General features: G+C 47.6%; 1 protein-coding gene across 1 annotated transcript in view; it reads left to right on the plus strand.

Moving 5' to 3' along the window:
* The first annotated feature begins 4,091 nt into the window (after window positions 1–4,091).
* TMEM51 (transmembrane protein 51) overlaps window positions 4,092–22,811 on the plus strand; it is a 55,468-nt gene continuing 36,748 nt past the window's right edge. Inside the window, exon 1 of the mRNA XM_070474082.1 lies at window positions 4,092–4,311. The gene's annotated coding sequence lies outside the window, so the exon portion shown is untranslated. The remainder of the gene's footprint in view (window positions 4,312–22,811) is intronic.

Genomic DNA, 22,811 nt, shown 5'->3' on the forward strand with positions numbered 1-22,811 from the left:
TAGCCTCTTTAGTTCTTCTTCACTTTCTGCCATAAGGGTGATGTCATCTGCATAACTGAGGTTATTGATATTTCTCATGGCAATCTTGATACCAGCTTGTGCTTCACCCAGCCCAGCATTTTGCATGATATACTCTGCATATAAGTTAAATAAGCAAGGTGACAATATACAGCCCTGATGTACTCCTTTCCCAATTTGGAACTCATCCATTGTTCCATGTCCGTTTCTCACTGTTGCTTCTTGACCTGCATACAGATTTCTCAGGAGGCAGGGAAGGTGGTCTGGTATTCCCATCTCTTTAAGAATTTTCCATAGTTTGTTGTGATCCACACAGTCAAAGGCTTTAGCATAGTCAATGAAGCAGATGTTTTTCTGGAAATTTCTTGCTTTTTCTATGATCCAACAGATGTTGGCAATTTGATCTCTGAACATGAGGTTATTACCTGACAGTTCTAGAGGTCAGAAGTCCAAAATTGGTCTCAGTAGGCTAAAATTTAGGTGTCAGCAGAGCTGTGCTTCTGCTTGGAGGTCTAGGGGAGAATCCATTCCTGGCCCTTCTCAGCTTCTAGAGACTTCCCACATGCCTTGGCTCATGGTCCCCTCCAGCAAGAGGGGGCATTGCATTACTCTGACCTATGCTTTCAGCGTCACATCTTCTCTGACCCTCTTGCCTCCCTTATAAGAAGCCTTGTGGACTTCCCTGGTGGTCCAGTGGTTAAGAATCCACCTATCAACGTAGGGGACATAGTTCAGTCCCCGACTGGGGAAGATTCCACATACTGCAGGTCAACTAAACCGGTGTGCCACAACCACTAAAGCCCACATGCCCTAGAGCCCTTGCTCCATAACAAGAGAAACCACTGCAAGGAGAAGCCCGTGCATCACAACTAGAGCGTCGCCCCGGCTCACTGCAACTAGAGAAAGCCTAAGAGCAACAATGACGACCCTTGTGATCTTGTGAGGTCCACCAGGATAATTCAGGACAGTCTCCCCATCTCAGGATCCTTAACTCAATCACATATGCGAGGTCTCTTTTGCCATGTAAGGTAACATATTCACAGTTCTGGAGATCAGGCTATAACACCTCTGGGCAGTCATTGCTCTGCCTACCACACAGGGTTCCTAGCATAGCGGTTAAGAGCAAATACATACCTTGGTTCAATTCTTGGCTCAACCACTTGCTAATGGATCCAGGTACATAACTTCTCTGAGTCTTAGCCTCACCTGAAAAACAGGAATAATAAAATTCTCCTTCTAAGGCTGTTGTAGGGATTGAATAACACAGTGCTTGTAGAGCACTTGAAACATAAGGCTCAGTATATGGTGCAACTGTCATCGTCCCCTCTGCCTATTATGGTAACAGTAACAGAAACTCCACTGTTTGAGATTTATTTTTCTGGCTCTTTCCCCAAAGGCATTTCTCAGGCCCTTGTCAGTTGACAGGGGGATCAGGTGGTGGTTACATTGTCAGGCTCCTCGGTGGGACACAGAGAACCTGGGAAGATTCAGAGACGCTCACCACCTAGAGGGAAAAGGCTTGGAGGGGATGATGGCAAGGAGAAATACGCTTCCTTTGCCAGCTTCTGGATTTTGCCTGTGGTTCAGCTTTGAGAATTTCTCCAGCCTCTCCCCAGATTAGCCAGGCTGAGCCTGACTAAAAGGAACACTCTGAAGATGATATTCTCAGATAAATGAGACCTGCCCAGTTGGGTGTGCAGCAGAGCAGGGCGGACCCAGAGTTGGATCCTGGCATGGAAAAGTACTGAGGCCCTTTGCCTCTGGTTAGAAGCTAGAGCAGCTGTCTGAAATGATCACCCCCAGCCCAGGCCTCTCCAAAGCTAGTCTTGCAGAGTGAAATGAAAACCAGATCCCTGGTCTTATCTGAGGACTATGTGACTGTTTCCCATCACTTCTTTGGAGCCTGGAAGGTTCCCAAATTCATTGTCCAAACTTTGCAATGGATACACACAGTTTTCAAACGGGAACCTGTTGTACAGGTCCCTTCTCCACATATGTTCTCCCCATTTGCTAAAATAATATTATTTGGAGTCTTCAATCATCCAGTAAATATTTATTAAGCACCTGCAGGGAGTCAAGCAAAGACTTTTGGGAGCACAGTGGCCGCTGTCCTCAGAAGAGGAGACTGACTTGTAAAGAATTACATCACTATGCAGAGTGTGACAATCATGTCTTCTTCCTGAGTGACAGACTGGAGACACAGGGGAACTTGTCTTAGGGCCCAGAGCCTGATGGGTGATTTTTCTATAGTAGGGAGAGGAGAGGCTCTGGAGGGGATGGATTTGGGTCAAGCTCCCTATATTCCTGATTTGCCTAAAGTGTAACTTTGGGCAAATGACCTCATCCCCTCAAGCTTCAGCTTTCTGTTCTATAAAGTGGGCATAACCAATAACCATCTGCAGGGTTGTTTTAAGGATTAAATAAGATGGTGCAAGGGAAGCAGGTGGTAACTGGGTTCTTGGTCCACAGTAAGGAAATGAAGAATATCAGTTATTGATATACTTAGGGAGACTCATTAGTTTCCCTAAATGCCTCTCCCTCCTCAAAATCACAAGACAGCCCCAAAATTACCTCTTCGTAGACACTAAGGTCCTATCGAACTATTATCATGCATGTTAAGACCTGGAGAAGGGAACTGCGACCCACTCCAGCATTCTTGCCTGGAGAATTCCATGGACAGAGGAGCCTGGTGGGCTACAGTCCCTGGGGTCGCAAAGAGTCGGACAGGACTAAAGGACTAACACACACACATGCATGTGAAGAAGCAGCAATGGGAAAAAATACCAACGTGTAACCACTCTGTAGGTATACACACATGCGAATCTTGTGTACCCACGAAGCTGGCAGTTTGAAAGTGAACCTGATTGCAATTTCCACCAGGGTATCTGTTTTCCATCCTGGACAGGGCAGATTCCCAGTAGGAGGCGCCTTCTGTCCTCAGCTAGATTCTCTGACACCTGGTCTATCAGCTTTTCTCAGGATTTGAACTTCAAAGGGCTGGACACTCGGAGAAATGGACCCTGACCTGACCTCTCTTGGAAAGCAAAACAATCTAAGATTGAAGGAGGAGGAGGACGGCTACCTGCGTGTTTAGAATCGGGCTGGGTCCCAGAAGCGCAGTTCTAGGCTAAACCTCCAGGTAGGGGGCAGAGGTGCCCTCCGAGCTGTGGTTCACCCTGCCCAGAACCAGGCCTCGGGCAGCAGCTCCGAAGATCTGAGCAGAGGCGGTCCACCCGCCTGCCACCTGGTCGGCAAGACACCAACCGGAGCTTCCATGCTCAAGTTCTGGGCAAAGCTGGAGACAAGACGCCAGCTGGGAAGGCACGAGCCAGGGCGCCCCCATCCAGGGCCCGGGTGCAGGCTCCTGGAATGGGCTCCACCCCGACCAAGGCTTAAGTGTGCGACCCGGAGGGCGCTCAAGGGACCCGGGGTGGGGGGTGGGGGCAGGTCGAGGGCCTGAGATGACTCGCTTTTCAAAAACTCGCTTCCTCCTTTCCTACCTCCGCCCATCAGTCACCTGGCAGGGACCAGCCCCGGGAGCTGCGCGCGGGGCCCAGCGCCCAGACCCTGCCCGAGGCTGAAGAGGGAAGGGCAGCCTCCCCAGGAGGGCGCGGAGGAAGAGGGGAGGCGGGGAGGCCGGCGCACCGGCTGGCCAGGTGAGCGCCCCACCTGGAAAGGCGCGGCGGGCGGGCCGGCGGAGCTGAACCTCTGCCCTCGCACCGGGTCTGGTAGGGACTGTCTGGTCCCCTTAACACTTAAAACCCGGACTACCGGCCGACACGCCCTTCCCACCCGGCGCCACAGGAACTGTGCCCCGGGGGGCAGGCGCAAGCTGCTCTCTCCCCCACATCTCGGGTCAGCCAACTTCGTGGGGTCCAACTCCCCCGGCCCGCACTCCCCCAGCCGATCCGGGGAGTGGGTGTCTTCGCTTCGCAGCTGGGGCTCGGTGCCCTGGGGCTCCAGGTGGCCCGGAGGGCCGAGGGGGAGGGTCGACTGGTGGGCGGTGCCTCCCGGGGCCGGAGGCCACTCGGGGCCGGCACCGCCCTCCGCCTCTCTCGGTCCCTCCCTCCCGCACGCCGCCGCTCGGGGGCCGCGCTTCCTGCGTCCCCATCCGAGTCCGAGAGCTGGCGGCGCGCTCTCTGCCACCGTGCTCCTTTGACCGAGCCTCCCCTGATCCCCCAGCCCCGGGCTCGTGGCACCCTAAGCAGGCAGCCTAGGGGAGGGGGCCGGGGTCGTGGAGCCCCCAGCCCCCGGCCGCCCGACAGAGACCAAGCTGGAACCGCCGCCGCACCGGTGAGTCTGCGCCTTCCGCACCGCCGCGCCGGGCGGAGGGACTGTTCCCCACGGGGCCCCGGAGGGAGTCGACGGCTGTGCGGGTCTGTCTGTAGGATCGTCTGAGAGCTTTTTGCCCCGGGTCTGCGGCGGAGGAACTCCGTACTCGCATCCTCGGGACCACCCAGCTCCCGGTCATCGCGCTGGGGCCAGCTGGCTTCGGCTGAGAGGAGACAGCCGGCCTCCGGGCTCCTGTTGGGGGGGACAGTTGCCATCCGCCTGTCAGTTCCGAACCCGTAGCCAAAGAGGCATCTTCCCCCGGTGCTTAGGGCAGAACTTCTCACTAGGTCCCAGGAAACTACCCTGGCGCTGCCCGAACGAGGCCCTTTCCCCCATCCCTTAATCCTTTTTGGAAATGGAGACTTTTAAGGGATTTAGGTTCGTGAGTGTGTGTGTTTTAGGTACTAGAGGCAAAGGGTGACGAATAGGGTGTGAGCAGAGTAGGTGTGACCAGGTTTCTTCATCTACAAATGGGGTGAGGTGGGGCATTCGTGCCTGCCACAGAGCGAGTACTGCTCAGATTCGAATCACATCACTAGTCTGCGCCCTGAAGGGAGCCCTGTGGCCCCGAACTCCAGGTCTGATTAACAGGGATAGTCACTTTCAGAAAGAAAGCTTTCCTAGCCGAAGTCTAGGGTGCAGGAGACCTGCACGTCCCTGCGGTTTCCCCGGCCCCTCCCGAGACTTTCCAGGCGGGTAGCGGCCCCGGGCACCTGTGCTGCGCCCAGAGACGCCTGTGTGGTCCCGGGTCGGGTCCCTCCTGTCTTTGCCGGTGGTCCAGAAGCGCGGAACCGAGGCTTAGCCGGAGCGCGGTGGGCGGGACCGGAGCCAGCCTGTTGGGCCGCTGGAGAGGGATTGGCGTCTGATATTGCTGGCTTCTGGCTTTCGTTTTGAGGGGATCACTTGAAGATGGCTTTCCTAGTCGGCTCTGGGACCTGTGAAAGGCCTTCGCACTTTGCAGACGTCACGCGGGGATCTTGACCTAGGTTGATGGGGCCAAATGGAATTGGCAGGGAGCCCCTTTCCCTCCAAATGTGTCCCTCCCCAACTTGCCAGAAGTACTGCCCAGACCGGGAGAAAACACAGAAGACAGAAGAAGGGGAGGGAGCTGACTGTGATCTGTTCCTCTAGGTGTCCTGAACTGACAGTGTTTCAATGCTTAGGGCTTCTTGGGCATGACAAAGGCCCAGGCCTGCCCCGAGGGTACAAGGTCAAGGGGCCTCAGAGAGCTACCAGTCTAGTGAATAGTAAATAGCAAGTATATTAAAGAGGTGGCAATATAGTCAGACCCCACCATTTCCTGGCAGTGTGACCCACAGTGGGCTGTCACAGCCTCTGTGAGCCTCAGTTTCTTCACCTGTATAATGGGAATGATAACCTAGGGTGTGGGACATTCATGCCTAGCACATGGCAAGTTCTCTGTGGGAAGCTGTGGTGCCAGGTTAGGGAGGAAGAGAGGAAAGAAAGAAACTCAGGGTGAGGCATGCCAGGAGATCCTGCTAAGAAAAGAATGTTGGGATATTAAATAGTGAAGTGGAGTCTCCTGGAGGGATGGGGTAGGAAGGGTGTCTGGGCAGATGAAACAGCACAGGCAAAGGCATGGAGGTATGAAGGTGCACGGGATGTACTAGGAGGTGCTCAGGTCATGGCAGGTTTGTGGGAAGACGGGGGGAAGTAAAGGGAGTGGAGGATCTGGGAAGAACTGAACTGGAGAGGCAGTGCCAGGTCATCACAGGTGGGACTTTGTTCAGTAGACATCTTGGAGCCACAGATGTCGACTGCATGCCTGTCTGGACCAAACAGCGTCCTGGGTGCTCAGCATACATCACTGGACAGGAAAGACAAAGAAAGATGCAAATTCCGTTCAAGTTCTTGAAGCAGAAGAGTGATTCGGCCCTGTTGATGCGTTCAGAAGATAAACCTAGCTGCATAGAAGTTAGGTGGGAGTTTGGAGAAGGTTGATAAGAGAGAGGAAGGGGGCTGGCCTGCAGGTTTGTGGGGGCAGAGGGGGTGATAAAGGAGGCTGATATGGAGCCCCAGTCAGGAGGCAGAGATTAACATGTGCTCTTAACACGTGACCACTGGTCAAGAGTGAGATTTGTGGATGTAGGGTGAGGCTCAGACTGCCAGCCTGTCTCCTGCCAGAGTGAGGTGGTGGGATCTTGGCAGGGTCCAAGCCTGTCCAGCTGTGGCTTTCCAGCTCTCCATCTCCAGAAGTCATGGGGCCCAGGAGTTTCTGTGTGCAAGGAATGGCAACGCTGGAAGCAGAGCCAGCAGGCCGTCTCCTGTTGACATTTACACTGGACAGCCTGCCCCTTTGGGGGGCTTCTGGGTCATGGTTCTGGTAAATGTTCTTCCCTCCTTCTACAGGGCTGGTTGTAAAGCCCTCCGAGCCCTGGGGCTGGAGGAGGTCAGAGCTCCAGGGCCTTTGACTCTGGGCTTCTCATTTGAGGCACTGAGAAGACTTTTCTCCCTAAATGCTGGGGAAGTTCCCGAACTTCAGATGCCTTCTGACTGCGGACGAGGTGAAGGGTCCGCTTCTGGCTCCTGGCTTTTGCTTTCACTTTTGTTGTCCGCTCTGAATCTTAGAGGAGTTCTTTTTGCAGTTGACAGCTGTAAGGGTATCCTTCTTCCGATTCTAAGTCTCCTTTACTTGGAAGTGGACCATGCATGGTCTTTCACCTGCCACAGGAGGACCTAGGCATGTCCTCTCATTTGAGGAGAGGAGAAGGAACTCACCCAAGGGCACACAGAAAGTCAGCAGTGGAACCTGTTATCCCAGGAGATTGGCCACAGTCAGGTCAAAGGCTTGTTCCAGGCCCTGGGTTAGTCCAGGGAGGAGGTTGTCTCAACATCTGTCTCACTCCTCCCCAGTTTGGACAGGTGGCCCTGTTTAGCCTTGTGATGCTTTTTCCTCCCTCTGGATTGAGCATTTGGTGCGCTGGCCACCCTTGCTGGGAACTCCAGCTCCACAAAGAAATGGGTCACTTGTTTGGCTTTGCCTACTCCGGGCCAGACTGCCCTACCCTTTGGAGACAACCCCAAGACACTGACCAGAGGCCATGCTCTGGGGGCAGGGGGCTTGCTAAGAACCTCGGGCTGATTCTCAACTCCTCCCTCCTCTCGGCCCCAAGCCCTGTGTCAGGACACTAGGCTGGGCCCTCGCTTTCTACTCTGAGTTGTTTACTCAGCCTGAGCAGCCGAAAGTTCCCTTATTCTCTCTTGCCCTAGATTCATCTGGCTTAGCAACCCTTAAATCTGAGTGCTGGTTCCTTTAGCTCTTAGAATATTAGAGCCAAAAGGGGCCTTACAAATGGGGAAATTGAGGCCCAAGGAAGGGAAGGGACAGGCCTGAGATCAGAGCTAGAGCTAGAGCTCAAGTTTCCTGATTTTGCCTTGAATGATTTTAAGGATGTTTCTTGAAGGGAAAAAAAGAAAAGCAGAGCACACACCCCCTCCAAGAACCCCTCTCTCTGTATACTCCACACTGCCAGGAATTTAGGGGGACACCCACAGTCACATGTTCAGCAGGAGTAAATGCTGAGGGCCCCCCTCCCCGCCCCAAAACAAGGAATATATGTATCTTGACATTTTCAGGACCTATCTCTTCAAACTGACATTCATGCCAGGGAATAAGCTAGTGATTAAACTTACTTACTGCTCCCTGAACCATACTTTATCATGTGCCCCTGGAGAGACAGGCTCTTAAAGTTATTTTTGCCCCCAGATTACAAAGGAAGTACATGCTTATTGTAGAAAACTTGGAAGGAATATATCACGAGGTGCGGACACCCACTGTCCATTCGGTGGTGTCTTATTCAGACTTTTTTTTTTTTAGTTTGCTTGCTCTATTTCATACTCTGGTTTTTCAACTCATAATCATAATGTGTACTTTCCTGTGACAACTTTTTCACACTGGTTCTAACCTGCCAGTCTCATGTGCTCCTACTATCTGATGGCTGGAGGTACTTAGGAGGCCAGAATTTTGAGTTGGCTCTGACAGAACACTCCAGGAGCCTGAATCCTACGCACACATGCGTGCTCAGTTGCTGAGTTGTGGCCAACTCTTTGCGACACTATGGACTGTAGCCTGCCAGATTCTTCTGTCCATGGGATCCTCTAGGCAAGAATACTGGAATAGGTTGCTATGCCTTCCTCCAGGGGATCTTCTCGACCCATGTCTCCTGCATTGCCTGCATTGTAGGTAGATTCTTTACCACTGAGCCCAAATTTTGTAACCCTATGCAAATTACTCACTACTGTAGGACTTCCAGGGGCCATTTCTCTGCATCACCGTGGGTGTTGGGAAAAGGGTCGTGTTTACCAGATCTAAAGCAAACACTGATTGTCAGCAGCCTCTTAGAAATGGAGGACATCAGTTATCAGGGTAGGGTAGGGTGGATGTGATCCACAGATTATAGGGGGAGGGAGAGAGCTTTGTTTCTTCGATCCTTGGCTGTGTTGGTTTTAACCTAGCCTGGTGCTCCCACCCTGTTGTCATCAAGCCTTCCCCAGATCTCCCCAGGACTAGGCACCAGGGTGGCAAGTGTGGGTCCCTAGAAGTCAGTATTTGGTTTGCTGTCTCCAAGCCTGCGTCTTGGAGAGTAGGTGTTTCAGTGGCAAAGATGTGCAGAAAATGTGTTACTCAGATGATAAGGTCAGGCACTCCACCCTGGGGACAGGATTTTCTGGCATCTCTCATCCTCTAATAGGATCACAGCTTTACTGCATGCCGGCTACATGCTCAGTTGCTCAGTCATATCTGACTCTTTGTGACCCCATGGACTGTAGCCCGCCAGGCTCCTCTGTTCATGGTATTTTCCAGGCAAGAATACTGGAATGGGTTGCCATTTCCTACTCTTCAGGATCTTACCAATCCAGGGATCAAACCTGCATCTCCTGCATTGACACTTTACCACTTAGCCACCTGGGAAGTCTAAACGCTTTACTAGATGCCAATACTAGAAGTGATCTCAATACTAGAGATCATCAATACTAGAAGTGTTCTCAGAGGTTCCTTAGGCTGTGCTTACAGACTACAGGCAGAAATTTATTTGTGGGTTTGAAATTCAGTGAAACGGTTTTCCACTGGCTCTTTTGAAGTGAAATAGAAGAAAGTAAACTAGTAAGCAATGCACCTCCTGCCGTGAGAAGTATTCTTCAGTGAAACTTTCATCTCAATTATTTGTAGGCAGCTCGGCAGCAGGGTAAGAACCTTGGGCAGCAGTGCTCTGGTTCACCGGTTTTTATACTGTGATCCTGGAAAACTTGGGATTCCTTGGACAGATTCCCAGAAGCAACTCAGGGGTTTATGAGGGGCCAGCTGAGAGAAACTCTGCTTGCAAATATTCCAGATGTCACTGTGCGAAAATCCCTTTAAAGAGATTCTGCAACTTTAAATAAAGAAAACTGCTGCTGGTCAAGCTGCCTCGATTCTTTTTTTTTAATTAATTTATTTATTTTACTTTATAACATTGTATTGGTTTTGCCACACATTGACTTAAATCCGCCATGAGTGTACATGTGTTCCCCATCCTGAACGCCCCTCCCACCTGCCTCCCCATCCCATCCCTCTGGGTCATCCCATGGCACCAGCCCGGAGCACCCTGTATCATACATCAAACCTTGACTGATTCTTAGAAGAAGAAACGGAGGCCAGAAGACAGAGTGGCCTTTGCGGGTGAGGTGGGCTCTCAGGCTCACTTGACAAGGGTCTCCATGAGTTGCTGAAGTCAGTACAAGTCAGAGCTCCTGGCTGAAGACAGGTTGGCCCTGCAGCCTGAGTCTCCCCTGAGTCACACTGGTATGTTCACTAGGAGCTCATGTTTATCATAAAGCCTGTAACTGTCAGGCCAACGGTCTAGCTTAAATTGTCACAGTGCACAAAACAGGCACTTGTTCAATACCAGCATTTAAAACACATCACAGGGTTGGTTAGCTAGCATTACCAGACATAATTTGAGTAAACTCTGGGAGATAGTGAAGACAGGGAAGCCTGGCGTGTTGCAGTCCATGGGGCTGCAGAGAGTCAGACACAACTTAGTGACTAAACCAGGGTTCATTAAGCCTTTTGGCATTTCTTTTTTTGATGTCCCCAGAGCTTCCCAAATGGGAACATCCTATAGGCAGTGGGCCCAAGGTCACTCAGCAAATCTTGGCAGAACCAGGATGAGAATTCACTGGGTGAGTGAGGTCCTTTTTAAAGATCGTGATCCTTTTTAAAGGCGTAGGTCAACAGTGGCCTACTGTGGGGTCAGAGACACTGACTGTAGCAGTCCCGGGAGGCGTGGCTTGCTGGCATAAGTCCTTTTGGAGGAGTTCGCCATTATCCCACTCTTATTCTTGCCTGGGAAATCCCATGAACAGAGAAGCCTGGTGGACTATTGTCCATGGGGTCACAAAAGAAGACACAACTTAGCAACTAAACAACTTATGTGATGTATTGCTCTGGATGTCTCCAAAAGGTTCTGCTGTTTCTTCTATTCAAGACCTAGAACCACATGGCTCTAATGCTTGGTGGATTTTATGTCTTTGCCACTTTTTCTTTTTCACAGCTGGTCTGAAAGAGACAGAGTTTACTTACCTTACTGTTGGTCCATATTTTCCCCATGCCCAGCTGGGCTTGTGTTGGTTAGGGTGTGGGCATGGTTTCTTGAAACTTGGGAATGGGGGGAATATGATAAAAAAAAAAAAAAACACTCACACCCTGACTCCAAATATTCAGCTTCATTAGCTACAGTGTGGTGGGTAAGGATATGTATGGGAGTTGTCCTTGGTTAATTGTTTTAAAACACTGACAGATGCAAATTCTACTGTGTGGGGTGGAGAGGAAGTTGTCTTTGGCTGCCACCGGCTGTTATGTACAGAAATGTATTGTTAGTACTGTGAAAGTACTGAGAGTCATGTCAAAGCTATGGTTTTTCCAGTAGTCATGTATGGATGTGAGAGTCAGAGTATAAAGAAAGCTGAGCACCATAGAATTGATGCTTTTGAACTGTGGTGTTGGAGAAGACTCTTGAGAGTCCCTTGGACTGCAAGGAGATCCAACCAGTCCATCCTAAAGGAAATCAACTCTGAATATTCAATGGAATGACTGATGCTGAAACTGAAACTTCAATACTTCGGCCACCTGATGCAAAGAACTGACTCATTTGAAAAGACCCTGATGCTGGGAAAGGTTGAAGGCAGGAGGAGAAGGGGACGACAGAGGATAAGGTGGTTGGATGGCATCACCAACTCAATGAACATGAGTTTGAATAAACTCCAGAAGTTAGTAATGGACAGGGAGGCCTGGCGTGCTGCAGTCCATGGGGTCGCAAAGAGTTGGACACGACTTAGCAACTGAACTGAACTGAGTACTATGTCTTGATCACAGAACTGGTGGAGAACCGAAGAGGCCAGCTCTGCCCCCATAGGTAGACCAGTCTTCCCAGGAGTCACCATTACAATACAGCTGACCAGTGATGAGGAAGCCCAAGAGCTTGAAGGAGACAGTTTAACCCAAACTTGGAGAGTCAAGTAAGGATTTTCAGAAAGAGCTGAGTCTAAGCTGAAGCCTAGAGGGGGAACAGAAGGTTAGCTGCTGTGCCTGGTGGAGGCACAGCCTGTGCAAAGGCCCAGTGGCATAAAACAGTTTAATTCACATGGGCTGTCACTAAATTCACATCTAGTGAATGGGGAGGAGTGGGGAAAACCATTTACTTGATTTCTTTCATTCAACCAGTATTCACTGAGTTCTCTCTACAGGCCACAGGTTCAGGGTTTTGGGGTAAAGTGTTCCATAAGTGAGACTCACTTCCTGCTCTCCTGGAGCTTACACTTTATTGGGTGAGGGGAGGGGTCAGGAAGTTAAGAAACAGACAAATGAAATAAATCAATAATCATATCAGGCAGGGAACTAAAATCTTTGCCACTTCGCTACTGTCTGGTCTTCCCTGTTGGCTCAGATGGTAAAGAATCATCTGCAATGAAGGAGACCTTGTTTTGATCCCTGGGTTGGGAAGATCCCCTGGAGAAGGAAATGGCTACCCACTCCAGTATTTTTGCCTGGAGAATCCCATGGACAGAGGAGCCTGGTGGGCTACCATCCATAGGGTCATAGAGAGTGAGACGAGACTGAGCGACTAACACTTTCACTTTCACTTTACTGTCTGCAAGATCAAGTCTGGGCTAGGCCTCTTCTCTGTCAAAGCTCTGAAGACTCCACAGCCCCAGTGTTTTGGTCAGAAGGAACCAGGAACCACTCCCTAACTCACTTTCCTCCCCCACCTCCACCCATAGCCCAGACTTCGGTGGCTTTTCTTGCCTGGACTGCTCTCTGTCCCAATCAAAGCTAAAGGAAAAACTGGATGGTGGGGGGCATTGTACATAACCAAAGTGCACACTTCAAAACTAAGAAATTAACGTTACTACTGACTAAATGACTTTATTTGGCTCTCACCAGTGTTCCCACTGTCTCATTTCTGTATCGGGATCTAGTCCAAGATACCACCTTGTACTCAGTTCTCACATTCCCTTCTTCTCTACTGATCTGTGACCATTTCTCAGTCTTTCCTTGAATTTCATGACCTTGAAAACTTTGAGGAGTGCTGATCAGTGCTTTGTAGGATGTCCTTCATTTTGGATTTGTCTGATATCTTTTCATGATTAGACTGGGGTTTGAGGTTTGCAGAAAGATTACTGCAGGGATGAAGTGTTCTCATGACATCATGTCAGGATTTCCACAGTATCAGCATGACTTTTGGGGAATGTTAACCATGATCATTTGGTCAAAGTGATGCATACAAGATTTCTCCACTGTAAAGTTACTCAGGCCCCTTTTAGGAAAAGGCTTTTAAAGCATTGTAGTGAAAGGTCAAATTATAAAAGGAATTCCAGAAAGTGGTTGATAGATTGGGCTCCTAAAATTAAAAAACTTTGATATAGCAAATATTAAACTACAGCAATATTTGCAACACAACCAGACAAGAGGCTGTTTTCTGGACACAGACAAGATCTTTTCTATTCAGAAAGAAAAGACTATGGGCTTCCCTGGTGGCTCAGCAGTAAAGCATTTGCCTGAAATGCAGGAGGTGCAAGTTCCATCCCTGGGTCAGAAAGATCCCCAGGAGTAGCAAATGGCAACCCACTCCAGTATTCTTGCTGGAAAATTCCATGAACATAGGAGACTTGTGGGCCACCAGCCAATAGGTCTCAAAGAGTTGGACATGACTAAGTGGCTGAGCACATCCCACGCAAGGAAAGGCTAAATGCTCTAGTCAAGAAATAGAATAAAGAATTGCCATTGGCCCATAAGCACATAGGAGGAAAAAAGAGGAGGAATAAGAAAGAAACACATTCAACCTCATCATATTAAGAAAAGGCTGGGACTTCCCTAGTGGCCCAGTGATTAAGAATCCACCTTCCAATGCAGGGGACGCAGGTTTGATCCCTGGTTGGGGAACTAAACTCTTCTATGCCATGGGGCAACTAAGCCTGTGCGCCACAGCTAGAGAAGCCCACTCACTGGAGCAAAGACCCAGCACAGCCAAAATTTTTTTTAAAAAAGGAAGAAAATTGCTAACTAAAACAATGCCATCTTAAAATTTTGCATGTTTTTAAAATTAAAAAAATTTAAACTAAAAAGGGAATGGTAATATGGGGAGGTGGTGCTTTCAGGAGCTGAGGAGGGAATATAAATTGGAGGACATTCTGAAAACGCATATCAAAGCTTGAAGAAACATAGCAGTTTCAATACCAGGAATTTATCTAGAGGAAACATGATTGTATAAGAAGTTAGTTTCAACAGTTATTTTTTTTATAATAGCAGTAAAATTAGAAACCAACTGTATGTCTGGCAGTAGAGAATTGGTTATATAAATTAGGGGTCTGCCATGTACTGGAATAGTCCTCAACCACTAAAAATTACAGTTTAGATGAATACTGATGATGTGCAAAAATTATTCATTATACATCAAAAAAATTTTTCAAGGTCACAAAAGCATATTGCATTGATGTCATTTTTGTAAAAGAAATAAGTCTATTTGCAAAGAACTCAAAGTCCAGCACATCATAGATAGTATCAGTAGTTAATAGAATACCCATTACTCAACGGATGATTTTAATAGATTTATTCGTTTTTATTTAATAAACAAGCAGTGTTTTATGACAAGAGAAAATATTTAACTTTTATAAGTCTCATAGGGTTTTTGCAGATCCCCTGAGGGTCACTCCTAGGTAAAGTACTGTGTGAGCTATAGAAAGTGAAAGTGAAAGTCGCTCAGTCATGCCTGACTCTTTGTGACCCAATGGACTCTACAGTCCATGGAATTCTCCAGGCCAGAATGCTGGAGTGGGTAGCCTTTCCCGTCTCCAGGGGATCTTCCCAACCCAGGGATCGAACCTAGGTCTCCCACATTGTAGGCAAATTCTTTACCAGCTGAGCCACAAGGGGGATTTGCAAATATTAGCCATTATTCCAGGTGATTCCTTTCCCATTTTTAACTTTGAGCATCTGGGTCTCCTTTCCTAGGCTTCAGTTCAGTTCAGTTCAGCCACTCAATTGTGTCCGACTGTTTGCAACCCCATGGACTTCAGCATGCCAGGCTTCCCTGTCCGTCACCAACTCCCAGAGCTTGCTCAAACTCATGTCCATCAAGTTGGTAATGCCATCCAACCATTTCCTCCTGCCTTCAATCTTTCCCAGCATCAGGGTCTTTTCCAGTGAGTCAGTTCTTCACATCAGATGGCCAAAGTATTGAATATTCAGGACTGATTTCCTTTAGGATTTACTGGTTTGATTTCCTTGCGGCACAAGGGACTCTCAAGCATCTTCTCCAACACCACAGTTCAAAAGTGTCAATTCTTCGGCACTCAGCTTTCTTTATAGTCCAGCTCTCACATCCATACATGACTAAAGTCTCTCACTGTTTCCATTGTTTCCCCATCTATTTGCCATGAAGTGATAGGACCAGATGCCATGATCTTTGTTTTTTGAATGTTGAGTTTTAAGCCAGCTTTTTCACTCTCCTCTTTCACTTTCATCAATAGCCTCTTTAGTTCTTCGCTTTCTGCCATAAGTGTGGTGTCATCTGCGTATCTGAGGTTATTAAATATTTCTCCCGGCAATCTCGATTCCATCTTGTGCTTCATCCAGCCCGGATTTTGCATGATGTACTCTGCATGTAAGTTAAATAAGCAGGGTGACAATATACAGCCTTGACATACTCCTTTCCTGATTTGGAACCAGTCTGTTGTTCCATGTCCAGTTCTAACTGTTGCTTCTTGACCTCCATACAGATTTCTCAAGAGGCGGGTCAGGTGGTCTGGTATTCCCATCTCTTTCAGAATTTTCCAGTTTGTTGTGATCCACACAGTCAAAGGCTTTGGCGTAGTCAATAAAGCATAAGTAGATGTTTTTCTGGAACTCTCTTGCTTTTTCAGTGATCCAACGGATGTTGGCAATTTGATCTCTGGTTCCTCTACCTTTTCTAAATCCAGCTTGAACATCTGGAAGTTCATGATTCACATACTGTTGGAGCTTGGCTTGGAGAATTTTGAGCATTACTTTGCTAGTGTGTGAGATGAGTGCAATTGTGCGGGAGGCTTAGGAAGCCAAGATAGGAGTTAGGCAGGAACCACCGCAGCTCACTCATCTGTGACTATGAAAGCTGTCTGTTCTAGGTTGAATGTCTATGTTCCCCCCAAATTCACATGCTGAAGCCTTAACCCCCCAATGTGATGGTATTAGAAAACAGGGCCTATGGGGGATGATTAGGTTTTGATTAGGTCATGAGTGAGACTGTCCTCCTGGGATTAGTGTCCTTACATGAAGAAAAAGAGAGAGATCTCCTGGAAAGGCCATATGAGGACACAGTGAGAAGGCTGCCATCCACAAGCCAGGAAGTGGGGCCTCAGCAGACAACAAATCTGCTGACACCTAATGAAATATTAATAGCACCCTCCTCTGCAATGTGGAACATTAATGACCTGGGTTGAATACCCAGTAGAAACAATTTGCCATCTCTCCTTGACTGATATTTTGCATTTTCCCCCAACTGATGTGGAGTCAACTCTGCCAGGAAGTAAGTCAACTTTTCCCTGCTGACCACCTCCCCCTTCCCTGTGTGTCACAGAAGAGGAAGTGACAATGGCTTATATGTATAGTTCCTAGCTTAAACAACTTTTTACTAACTTTTTGATTAGCATTTTATTGGAAAATATTTTTATACATGATAAAAAAAAATTGAACAGTGTAGAACCATACCCAATGAAAAAATGTAAATCTCCCTCTCATCCCAGACCCCAATGCCTTTTCCCAAAAAGAACCATGGCTCATAATTTCTTGAATATGGTTCCAGAAATTTTCTATGCATATAATGATGTTTGTAAAGGCAGGTTTTGGATATTCTCCTGGAAATCAAACATTATAGTTGTCTGGATCACTTTGAAATTGTTGGGTAATGTTAGACTTGTAATAACTCATATCATGATCCTCAGAAGAGGTTTAAGGACCCAGTAACCATCTGAAATTTCCTGTCAGACCTTCCATCTCTGCATTTTTTTGTGGAAGGTCAGTAGCTTCCATAAGATTTTTTAAAGGGGAAAAATCGGGGAAGGCAATGGCAACCCACTCCAGTACTCTTGCCTGGAAAAATCCCACGGACGGAGGAGCCCGGTAGGCTGCAGTCCATGGGGTCCTGAAGAGTCAGACACGACTGAGTGACTTCACTTTCACTTTTCACTTTCATGCATTGGAGAAGGAAATGGCAACCCACTCCAGTGTTCTTGCCTGGGAGAATCCCAGGGACAGTGGAGCCTGGTAGGCTGCCGTCTCTGGGGTCGCACAGAGTAGGACACGACTGACGCGACTTAGCAGCAGCAGCATGTACCAAAATAGGGAGGTGGGGAGAAGCAAGGCCAATGGTATAAGAGAAACAACCTTTTACAGATAAACAGAAGATAATGGGGGATACAAGTTCTTAATTTATGGATCATTGGTGATTAACTTTGTGGTTGGAAGCTGATGGAGCCATAGGTTGAACAGGGAAGTGTGCCTGGCTGAGCCACCAGGGATGAAATTCTTGGAGTTCTCCAGCCCTGGGTGTTACTGCTAACTCATCGCATGTGGGGAAGTTAATGTCTGAGGCTTTAGAACACTTGTATGCTCTTGCCTAGTTAATCGGAACTGGAATGAAGTTGTCCAGTTACTGGGAAATTCTCACGGACAGGAGCAAGACAACTTGTTTCCTAACAGAGAGTTTCAGGCTGAAAAATAATTCAAAATGAGTTTAGGGAAATTCCTGGGAGGCAGAGCCATATCCGGTGGGTCATGAAAGTCCCAAATGTTTGGGGAAATATCCTTCATGGGATCAATATCCTTGATGGAGTTTTGGGGGTGAGGGATGGTAGGAAAGGTAAGCAAGTTTTACGTTACCCCCATTTTGGGTTGGTAGGCTGGCTGGCCAGGTCTGACCTTACAAGGTATTTCTAATATTAGTTTAAATGTTTGTAGCAATTGTGTCAGACACTCTTGCAAGCATTTTGCATATATTAACCCCTAACTCCTTGATCTTTGTAATAGTTCTACAACATGGGGAAACTGACGTTGGAGTATGCCAGCTACTGTGCAAACAACCCCACATCTCAGCAGCTTAAGAGACTTAGTAGGTCAGGACTTAATGTGTTGGGTGGATGACTTAAGATCCACCAAGCCATTCAGGGCTGCCCAGGACTCCCCATCTTGCTGGGTTGCTACCTTGACAGTCTCAGCGGAAATGTCGCTGTTTCTGAGAGATCTTCCTACATCACCTTGCCTGAAGCACCATGTTCTTCCTTTACTGAGTGACTGAACTGAACTCAACTGAACAACAAAAGACAGAAAGTAGGGGTGAAAATGACTTCCTCAAGACTCGTGTGTGTGGCCAGTTGCAGTTGGCTGAGACCAGTGCCTCCCATCAATGGCTCAGAGGGGAGCTGCTTCCTGCTGGCTGTGGGGGAGGGGAATCAGCTGGATGTGGAAAGAGGCTTAGCCTTCCCGGTTAGCTGCAGGGAGGGGAGGAAGCCAAGGCCCAGAGTCTCCATGTGCAGAGGCTGGGAGACAGACCCACGTGACCTGAAGGCTGACATCAGGACTGTTTCTCTCCCTTGGATGTGTCCCTGACATTGCACTGATCTTGCTCTTGTTTACTCCATGCCGATACCACTGGTGCCTGGTACAGAGCCCTGCACCCAAGGCTCATTCATTCAGGAACACCAGGAGTAAGGTTGAGTAAGCTTGGGGCAGTCCACACCCTCCCAGGAGTTTGGACTTTGTTCTGTAGGCTATGAGGGACTCCTTTGATGGTTTGACCTACAGGATAGCTGGAGGGCTGTGTGGCTGCGCTAATAGGCTGAGAAAGCCTTAGAGAAGCAGGTTTTTAGTCATTCTTGAAATCCACCAGCCCTGAGAAATAGGAGGGGGAGGTGGGTAGGGCAGGAAGAATCACTCCAAAGAGAGGCTTTGAGAAGAAAAAAGAAACAAGTTTGGGGACCAATGGAATGTGGAAGTGGGCAGCGGCTACAAATGCACTTGTCTGAAAGGATGAAGCAGCTGGCCTTGAGAGTGTCTGGCCAGAGGTGAGGCGGCAGGGAGTGGTGGGGATTGTGGCAAAGCACACGGCAGGCGCCTTGCATAGGAAACAGCTGCAACTCAGCACCAGCTGCCTGTTACATGTGAGAATCAGGCGGGTTGCCAGGTTTTCAAGTTTTATGTATGAGATCACCATGGTTTCAATATTGGGCAGCTACTCTATAATATATAAAATAAATAAAACTTCACGGGCCAAATAGGATATATTAGTGGGCCAGATACAGCCACCCCCCCCCCCACCCCCCAGGTTGCCAGTTTGAGACCTGGTATGTGTGTGGGTTGGGAATGGGGTGAGGAGGGGAGAGAAGGCTCAAGGACACTGAGATTTCCAGGCCAAGTGACTGGGAGAATGGTGGCCTTTCACACTAATTAGGAAGTCTGGAGGTGAAGTCTGTGGGGAAGGACTGAAACAGGAGGGAAGCAGGCAGGGTACAACCTTTGAGAGAATGATATAGGCTGAGGATGCAGCATAAACTGATTAGAATTGAATGGGTCCATGATGGCAGAGAAGTCAACTCCTCAGGATTCGCTCAATGAAACACAGCAGCAAGCTAAAGGACATACCCAGAGGCGCCATGACAGTTCTAAGACCAACCATCAAAGACCAAAAAGTGAACAGTGGCCCAATTCCTGGAAATCTCTGCCCCTTCCCCAAAACAGTTGGAATAATCCTTCCACTCATTAGCTTGTAAAATTACCCAGCCGATAGAATCTAACTTACCTCATTCTGCAGCTGCATTCAGTCTCTGGGACAGCCCTCACTCTTGTCTGTGAAGTGTGTTTCTCCCCATGAAAAGGCAAAAAGATATGACACTGGAAGATGAGCCCCCCAGGTTGGTAGGTGTCCCATGTGCTACTGGGGAAGAGCAGAGAAATTCCAGAAGAAGTGAAGAGGCTTAGCCAAAGCAGAAACGATGCCCAGTTGAGGATGTGTCTGGTGGTAAAAGTAAAGTCCAATGCTGTAAAGAACAGTACTGCATAGGAATCTGGAATGTTAGGTCCATGAATCAGGGTAAATTGGATGTGGTCAAACAGGAGATGGCAAGAGTGAACATTGGCATTTTAAGAATCAGTGAACTGAAATGGACGGGAATGGGCAAATTTAATCCAGATGACCATTATATCTACTATTGTGAGCAAGAATCTCTTAGAAGGAATGGAGTAGCCTTCATAGTCAACAAAAGTCGAAAATGCAATACTTGGGTGCAGTCTCAAACGACAGAATGATCTCGTTTGTTTCCAAGGCAAACCATTCAACATCACAGTGATACAAGTCTATGCCGCAAGAAGCTGAAACTTAACAGTTCTATGAAGATCTACAAGACCTTATAGAACTAATACCAAATAAAGATGTCCTTTTCATCACAGGGGACTAGAATGCAAAAGTAGGAAGTCAAGAGACACCTGGAGTAACAGGCAAGTTTGACCTTGGAGAACAAAATGAAGCAAAGCAAAGGCTAACAGAGTTCTGCCAGAGAATGCACTGGTCATAGCAAACACCCTCTTCCAACAACAGGAGAGGCAACTCTATATGTGGACATCACCAGATAGTCAATATAAAAATCAGATTGATTCTATTCTCTGCAACCAAAGATGGAGAAGCTCTATGTAGTCAGGAAAAGCAAGACCAGGAGCTGACTATGGCTCAGATCATGAAAACATTATTGCAAAATTCAGACTTAAAGTGAAGAAAATGGGCTTCCCTGGTAGCTCAGCTGGTTAAGAATCCACCTACAGTGCAAGAGACCCCAATTCAGTTCCTGGGTCAGGAAGATCCCCTGGAGAAGGGACAGGCTCCCCACTCCAATATTCTTGGGCTTCCCTGGTGACTCAGATGGTAAAGAATTCACCTGCAATGCGGGAAACCTGGGTTCAGTCCCTGAGTCGGGAAGATCCCGGGAGGGGGGCATGGCAACCCACTCCAGTATTCTTGCTTAGAGAATCCCCATGGACAGAGGAGCCTGGCAGGCTATAGTCCATGGGGTCGCAAAGAGTCAGACACAAGTGAGTGACTAAGCACAGCACAGGGAAAACCACTTGGCCGTTCAGGTATGACCTAAATCAAATCCCTTATGATTATACAGTGGAAGCGACAAATAGATTCAAGGGATTAGATCTGATAGAGTGCTTGAAGGATTATGAGAGGTTCATAACATTGTACAGGAGATGGTGACCGAAACCATCCCCAGGAAAAAGAAATACAAGGCAAAACTGTTGTCTGAGGAGGCCTTACAAATAGCTTAGAAAAGAAGAGAAGCAAAAAGCAAAGGAAAAAGGGAAAGATATACCCAACTGAATGCGGAGTTCCAAAGAAGAGCAAGGAGAAGTGAGAAAGCCTTCTTAAGTGAACAATGCAGAGAAATAGAGGAAAACAACAGAATGGGAAAGACTAGAAATCTCTTCAAGAGAATTAGAGATACCAAGGGAACATTTCATGCAAAGATGGCACAATAAAGGACAGAAACAATAAGGACCTAACAGAAGCAGAAGAGAATAAGAAGACGTGGCAAGAATACACAGAAGAGCTGTACAAAAACAGTCTTAATGACCCAGATAACCATGATATTGTGGTCGCTCACCTAGACCAAGACATTCTGGAGTGTGAAGTCAAGTAGGCCTTAGGGCACATTACTGTGAACAAAGCTACTGGAGGTGATGGAATTCCAGCTGAGCTATTTCAAATCCTAAAAGATGGTGCTGTTAAAGTGCTGCACTCAATATACCAGCAAATTTGAAAAACTCAGCAGTGGCCACAGGACTGGAAAAGGCCAGTCTTATTCCAATCCCAGAGAAAGGCAATGCCAAAGAATGTTCAAACTACTGCACAATTGCACTCATTTCACATGCTTGCAAAGTAATGCTCAACATCCTCCAAGCTAGTCTTCAGCAGTACATGAATCAAGAACTTCCAGATGTTCAAGATGGATTTAGAAAAGGCATAAGAACCAGAGATCAAACTGCCAACATCTGTTAGATCATAGGAAAAGCAAAAGAATTCCAGAAAAACTTCTGCTTCTTTGACTACACTAAAACCTTTGTGTGGGTCACAACAAACTGTGGAAAATTCTTAAAGAGATGGGAATACCAGACCACCTGACCTGCCTCCTAAGAAATTGTATGCAGGTCAAGAAGCAACTGTTAGAACTGGACATGGAAAAATGGACTGGTTCAAAAATTGGGAAAGGAGTACATCAAAGTTACATATTGTCACCCTGCTTATTTAACTTACATGGAGAGTACATCATAAGAAATGCTGGGTGAATCACAACCTGGAATCAAGATTTCCAGGAGAAATATCAGTAACCTCAGATATGCAGATGATACCACTCTAATGACCGAAAGTGAAGAGGAACTAAAGAGCCTCTTGATGAAGGTGAAAAAGGAGAGTGAAAAAGCTGGCTTAAAACTCAACGTTCAGAAAGCTAAGATCATGGCATCCGGTCCCATCACTTCATGGCAAGTAGATGGGAAAACAATGGAAACAATGACAGACTTTATTTTCTTGAGCTCCAAAATTACTGTGGATGGAGACTGCTGCCATGAAATTAGAAAACACTTGCTCCTTGGAAGAAAAGCTATGACAAACCTAGACAGCATATTAAAAAGCAGAGACATTACTTTGCCTACAAAGGTCTGTATAGTCAAAGTTATGGTTTTTCCAGTAGTCATGTATGGATATGAAATTTGAACCATAAAGAAGGCTGAGTGCCTCAGAATTGATACTTTGGAACTGTGGTGCTGGAGAAGACTCTTGAGAGTCCTTTGTATTGCAGGGAGATTAAATCGGTCAATCCTAAAGGAAATCAACCCTAGATATTCATTGGAAGGACTGATGCTGAAGCTCCAATACTTT

Source organism: Odocoileus virginianus, chromosome 11 (genome assembly GCF_023699985.2).
Source record: "Odocoileus virginianus isolate 20LAN1187 ecotype Illinois chromosome 11, Ovbor_1.2, whole genome shotgun sequence".
Taxonomy (NCBI): Eukaryota; Metazoa; Chordata; class Mammalia; order Artiodactyla; family Cervidae; genus Odocoileus; species Odocoileus virginianus.